Source organism: Pantherophis guttatus, chromosome 18 (genome assembly GCF_059756535.1).
Source record: "Pantherophis guttatus breed Tessera chromosome 18, ASM5975653v1, whole genome shotgun sequence".
Lineage (NCBI taxonomy): Eukaryota > Metazoa > Chordata > Lepidosauria > Squamata > Colubridae > Pantherophis > Pantherophis guttatus.
This window is the reverse complement of record NC_142080.1, coordinates 5882849-5889192: the sequence shown is the minus strand read 5'-3', so window position 1 is coordinate 5889192 and position 6344 is coordinate 5882849. Positions and strand designations below refer to the sequence as shown.

At 45.5% G+C, this 6344-nt stretch overlaps 1 long non-coding RNA gene across 1 annotated transcript; it reads right to left on the bottom strand.

Annotated features, from left to right (window-relative positions):
• Positions 1 to 5105: 5105 nt before the first annotated feature.
• On the bottom strand, positions 5106 to 6344 carry LOC148111527 (uncharacterized). The gene is made up of 2 exons (XR_015730446.1): positions 6250 to 6344; positions 5106 to 5276 (listed from the first exon to the last, which is right to left on the bottom strand). It is a non-coding gene; the product is annotated as an uncharacterized LOC148111527 (long non-coding RNA).

Genomic DNA, 6344 nt, shown 5'->3' with positions numbered 1-6344 from the left:
TTGTTCTCCCGGTTAGGAAATTTCTCCTTAATTCCAGGTTGCTTCTCTCGCCTTGATTAGTTTCCATCGGTTGCTTCTTGTTCTGTCTTCAGGTTGATCCCCACCCACCCCTCTTCTTTGTGGCAGCCCCTCAAATATTGGAAGATGCTCTCCTGTCTCCCCTGGTCCTTCTCTTCACTAGACTAGCCATGCCCAGTTCCTGCAACTGTTCTTCATATGTTTTAGTCTCCAGTCCCTTAATCCTCTTTGTTGCTCTTCTCTGCACTCTTTCTAGAGTCTCCACATCTTTTTTTTATAGTGCGGTGACCAAAACTGGATGCTGTATTGAAGGTATCAGTGAGATCAGTTGGTTCTTGAGGTCTGAGATGGCTGGACTATCCCCCCAACCCACCCTCGAAAAAATAACACTGATGGGAAACAATACCTAGAACGAATTCCAGATGAATGACACTGAAAATCAAGTCAAGAACACACATTTTATTTGTGTCTCTCAGCCCGGTTTAGTATTTTAGCGAGGGCCTCCCCCCCCGACTTTCCTCGCTTTTCGGCTCGAGAATCGAAGAAAACAAGGTGTCCCGGATTTCGTCAACCTCCTTGTCGAAGGAAGCGTACCTGCCACCCAAAACGTGTAAAATAAAGAATAAAAATAAGGTGAGATTTGGAGAAGCGGATCTCTGAAACTCTGCTTCTCAAAAGATTTTTTTTTAACTGTCACAGAGTTGGAAGGGACCTTGGAGGTCAACTAGTCCAACCCCCTGGGATTTGAACCACCGAACTGCCGACCTTTCTGATCGACAAAGCTCAGCGTCTTAGCCCCTTGAGCCACCTAGTCAGATGTGAAACTATTCTGTTCCCAAATATTAAAAAAAATAAAATAAAACAAAATTTATCTCCTCCTGAGATAATTAGGAGAACGACTTGCTAACTCAGCCCCTAAGAAAAGAAAAAACCCCTCGGCATACCCCAGACTCATTTTCCCAGATCCTCCCTTTCTATTTTTTTTATTGATTTATTACTATACATTATGACAAACATATAACATACAACGTATAAATATATCCTCTTTTTAACAAATGTTTCTTCGTGGTCTGCTTTCCACTGTGATTTTCCACACACCCCACATGTCTCTCATATTGTTTCATTCTCTTCATTGTCCCCTTTTTGATTGATTACAATATATTTTCTACTCCTAATAGCCTTGATTTTATACATTTCTATATATTTGTTTCAGATGCCTGAAAAAACCCATTAATACTTAACTATTTTTTCTCCCTTAAAACAATTAGCTAATATTTATATATATATTATATACATATAAATATATATACATATTTGTTTTGTTTTCTTTTCGTAGGCCTTTATGTGTATTTCTCTTTAGCCAGGTTCTTCCTACGTAAACCAAGATTTTTATGCAGCCCTAGTTCAGTGAAATCACAATCCACTAGTTTCTGGGCTTTTTTCGGGCAGCCAGCAAGCACTCTGTTGCCCATTGGGAGACAAAGGGTGCTTGCTGGCTGCCTGAAAAAAGCCTAGAAATTAGTGGATTGGGATTTCACTGAACTAAGGCTGCATAAAAATCTTGGTTTATGTAGGAAGAACCTGGCTAAAGAGAAATACATACATATATATATATATAAATATATATAAATATACATAATATATATAATGTATATATATAATATACATTATATATATATATATATATATATATATATATATATATATATATATATATATATGTACATTATATATATATATAATATATAATAAATATATATAATGAGGTTTATATATATAAACCTCAGAAAACATATAAATATACATATATAGACTGCTCAAAAAAATAAAGGGAAGACAAGCAGAAGACATCCGAGATCTGAATGAATGAAATAGCCTGATTAAATACTTTGTTCGTTACATACAGTAGTTTTGTGTTCCCTTTAGTTGTTTGAGCAGTGTATAAACTACTGTATGTAACGAACAAAGTATTTAATAAGGCTAATTCATTCAGATCTCGGATGTCTTCTGCTTGTGTTCCCTTTATTTTTTTTGAGCAGTATATATTTGTTGCATACATATTTCACATTTTAACCCTCCCTTTCTAAATCAGGGCTCTCTCACAAGTCCAGTGCACGAACCAACCTGCCTGTCTATCTGTCTGCCTTTTTTTTTTTAGTTCCCCTTTCAACCTTGATTTTCCTTCCTTTTCCGCTTTTCCTAACCTTCTCCATCCCCACCCCTTCCATTTGCCCTCCCACTGGAACAAGAGAAAGCAATTGCATTGTCTAAAAACAGACACCTGCTCACTTGCCTCTCTCCTTCTGGGTGTGCAATATCCACCCCCCCCATCTCTCTCTCTCACACACACACACACACACACCATAGCAACAGGCCTAGCTGCTGTAGGAGAAAAGGGCTTCCGATAAGAGCCCCCCCCTCCCCCCCAAGCTTGGTGCCATTTACAAGAGGAAGCTTGAGTTTGCAAGCGCGATTGGAGCAGGATGCCAAACCCTTGCAAAAAAACCGTCGCTGCTATAAAATCAGAAGCAAAGGCCACCTTGCTACTTACACACCCACACTCACCCACACCCACACCCTTGGTGAGTTCCCTGGCTGACTCTTCTGTTGTGCCACTCTTTGGTTTTCTCCAAACACCAGCCTGGTGGGGGGGGTAGCTGAGCTGAGTCCAAGCACCAGGCAATCTTGCTGGGAAGAAGCCAGCTGCCGTGCTTGCGAGAATACCCAGCAGCCGAGATACACAGATGAACAGAGTTGGAAGGGACATCAATAGGTCATCTAGTCCAACCCACTCCCTTTGCCCAAGCCAAGCAGGAGACCCTACACCGTTTCTGGCAAATGGGCAGTCCAGTCTCTTCTCGAAAGCTTCCAGGGATGAAGCTCCCACAACTTCCGAAGGCAACTTCTGTTCCATCGTTTGATTGTTCTCACTGTCGGAAAATTCCTCCTTATTTCCAGGTTGAATCTCTCCTTGATCAGTTTCCATCCATTCTTCCTTCTCTGGCCTTCGGGTGCTTTGGGAAATAGCTGGACCCCCTTCCTCCTCTCTGGGGCAGCCCCTCAAATATTGGAAGATGCTCTCCTGTCTCCCCTGGTCCTTCTCTTCACTAGACCAGCCAGGCCCAGTTCCTGCAACCGTTCTTCATATGTTTTAGCCTCCAGTTTCCTCCTGCAGAGAGGAGAAATGTGGGGAAAAGGCTCGGGACAAGGCAGGCTTCAGGGTTTGTTGCAAAAGGACAGCATTCCTACATTCAGGAGGAGTGCTTGTGGGTCACTCTCGGGATGTTTTAAAACCTGCTTAAACTTTGCAAATCAAATCAAATAGAGGTTTTTGCATTTCCAGTTTTGTCCTGGATCCAAAATGGGACAACTTGCCACGGCCGATTCAATACAGGTATTCCTCCGACTTACGACCATTCATTTAGCGACCGTTCAAAGTTAACGACGGCACCGAAAAAAAATGTGACTGGTGATCTTTTTTCACACCGAACGCCCGTCCCCATGGTTATGTGATCAACATTCGGATGCTTAGCAACGGGTTCGTATTTATGACGGTCGCAGTGTCCCCAGTGGGAGAGGGGGGCGGTGTCACATAATTCCCCTTTTGCGACCTTCTGACAAGCTAAGTCTGAGGAGCCTGAGTGGCGTAGGAGGCTAATGCCTCCTACTAAGGCAGCATTTAACATCCAGCTGCCTGCAATTACTGCGAGTTCAATTCTCACCAGGCTCAAGGTTGACTCAGCCTTCCATCCTTTCTAAGGTGGGTAAAATGAGGACCCAGATTGTGGGGGCAATAAGCTGAGTTTGTATAAATATACAAAAGTATGAAGGCTATTGCTTAACGCATTGTAAGCCGCCCTGAGTCTCCGGAGAAGGGCGGCATATAAATCAAATTAAAAAAAAAAAAAAAAAGTCCATGGGGAAAGCCAGATTCACTTAACAACCATAGCTGCAGGGATTCACTTAACAACTGTGGCAAGGAAAGTTGTAAAACGGGGCAAAAGTCACGACATACACGGGCTCCATTGTGGTCGCAAGTCGAGGACTGCCTGCATCAATACCTCATTGCTACGGTCAGAAGGTTGCAAAAGGGAATCGCAGAAGACTGCCACCGTCGTAAATATGAGCCCGCTGCAAGCATCTGAATTTTGATGACGTGACCAGGGAGGATGCTGCTCGCTTAACACTCGTGTAATAACCCACAACCCCCCTCTCTTAGTCATGGAAATCCTGGCTGCCATTGTGGTTATAACTCGAGGAATACCCGTAACTTGCAATGGCCATGCTGAGCTCCGGTTACCGCAGAGACGTGAGCGGGGTTGTGAGCTCAGCATCCCGAACAAGTGCCAGAGAAGCGTGCATTGGTGCAGCCAGGCGAGGCTGCGAAAGCAAAGACGCACTTCTGCCAGTGTGATAAGGAGACACTTGTGTGTGTGTGTGTGTGTCTCTCCCGGGCACTCCACCCGTCCCTTTTTCTCTCTGGAACGCGCGTGTGCAAGCAGGCATGCCAATTCCGTTCTCCTCCAACGCTGCAAGGATTTTCCTCCGGTTTTTTTTTTTTTTCCCCACGACCAATCAAAAGCACCTAAATTTAGAAGCGGCCAACTCTTTCGGCTGGGCTTTTTGGGCTGACCAATTCTCCATCTCCCACGGGGCTGTGGGTTGAGGTTCCTGGCAGCCAGGCCCATGCCAAGGACCCTTGAGGGAAACCCACCTTCACCTAGCCGCCTTCCTGCCCAGGGTGGAGTTTTTCTTTCGGTCTCCCGTCAGATGGAAAGGAACACATATGGTTTGGGCACGGATGTGTGTGCATGTCAGGCGTTCCTGCTGGCTGATTTATGAATCACCGGGAGGGTGGGTTGTTTATTTTTTGCTCATGTCACAACCCCAGAGGTTTTGGAGGGCCTGAATTGCAATGTTGGGGAGAGATTTCGATGCCCCCAAAGGAAGTGTGGTCAGCAGACAATGCTCTGATTGCATTTCTGCCCTGGTTAAGGTTACAAGCTAGGATGGCCACCTTCAAACCACATAGGATGTCAGCTTTTCACAGGGTCAGGAAACAGATACACACAGATACAGGCAAGAAATGCAAGAATTCTGTTTTATTGGTGTTAAGTTCTATTTAACGGCATTTCCTATTCCTTCCTCCTATGCCCAAAAGACTCAATCTTGAGGTTCTTTCTCACTTCCTCCTGGTTTTCCTTACTGGTTCCACCTCCTTTTGCCACCTCCATCTCTGGGGTCTTCTACGGCTTAGCCTGAGCAGGAGGGAGACAGGAAGGTCCTCCATGAACTCAACCCTTCCCTCATCCACCCACCCCACTATCATATTCTCACATCTTCTTTACCCAGAAATACTAGTCCTGGGCTCCCTCTTCAGTTCACACAAAAATCAGGTTCCTTTCGCTGTTTCATCACTCTTCGTACCTCTTGGCAAATGTTTTTCAACCCTTAAGAGGGGTGGGCTTCAACTCCCAGAATTCCCCAGCCAGAATTTACCACCTCTGGCTGGCCCCAGAGTGGGGTGGGAATGGGGATTTTGCAGTATCCTTCTCCCTGGATTGGGGAGGGAATGGGGATTTTGTGGGGAGGGAATGGAGATTTTGCAGTATCCTTCCCCCTGGATTGGGGAGGGAGTGGGGATTTTGTGGGGAGGGAATGGAGATTTTGCAGTATCCTTCCCCTGGAGTGGGGTGGGAATGGAGATTTTGCAGTATCCTTCCCCTGGAGTGGGGAGGGAATGGAGATTTTGCAGTATCCTTCCCCTGGAGTGGGGAGGGAATGGGGATTTTGCAGTATACTTCCCCTGACGTCAGGTGGGAATGGAGATTTTGCAGTATACTTCCCCTGACATCAGGTGGGAATGGAGATTTTGCAGTATCCTTCCCCTGGAGTGGGATAGGAATGGAGATTTTGCAGTATCCTTCCCCTGGAGTGGGGTGGGAATGGGGATTTTGTAGTATCCTTTCCCTGGAGTGAGGAGGGAATGGGGATTTCGCAGTATCCTTCCCCTGGAGTTGGGTGGGAATGGAGATCTTGCAGTATCCTTCCCCTGCCACGCCCACCAAGCCACGCCCACAGAACCTGTAGTTAAAAAAAAAATTGGATTTCACCGCTGCGGAAGAGGCCTGCTTCCAATGATGAAACACGCAGCCCCCCCACATCTTCTCCAAAGGCAAAGTTGACTTTTTGCAAAACACATCAACCCCGGTCTCACACTTACAAACACACAAACACACAACACACGTGTCCGCCTTCTCTGGGAGATGCTTCCTTCTTTCCTTCCTTCCATCTTCCCATCCAGGCCTTCCTAACTGCCTTTCCCC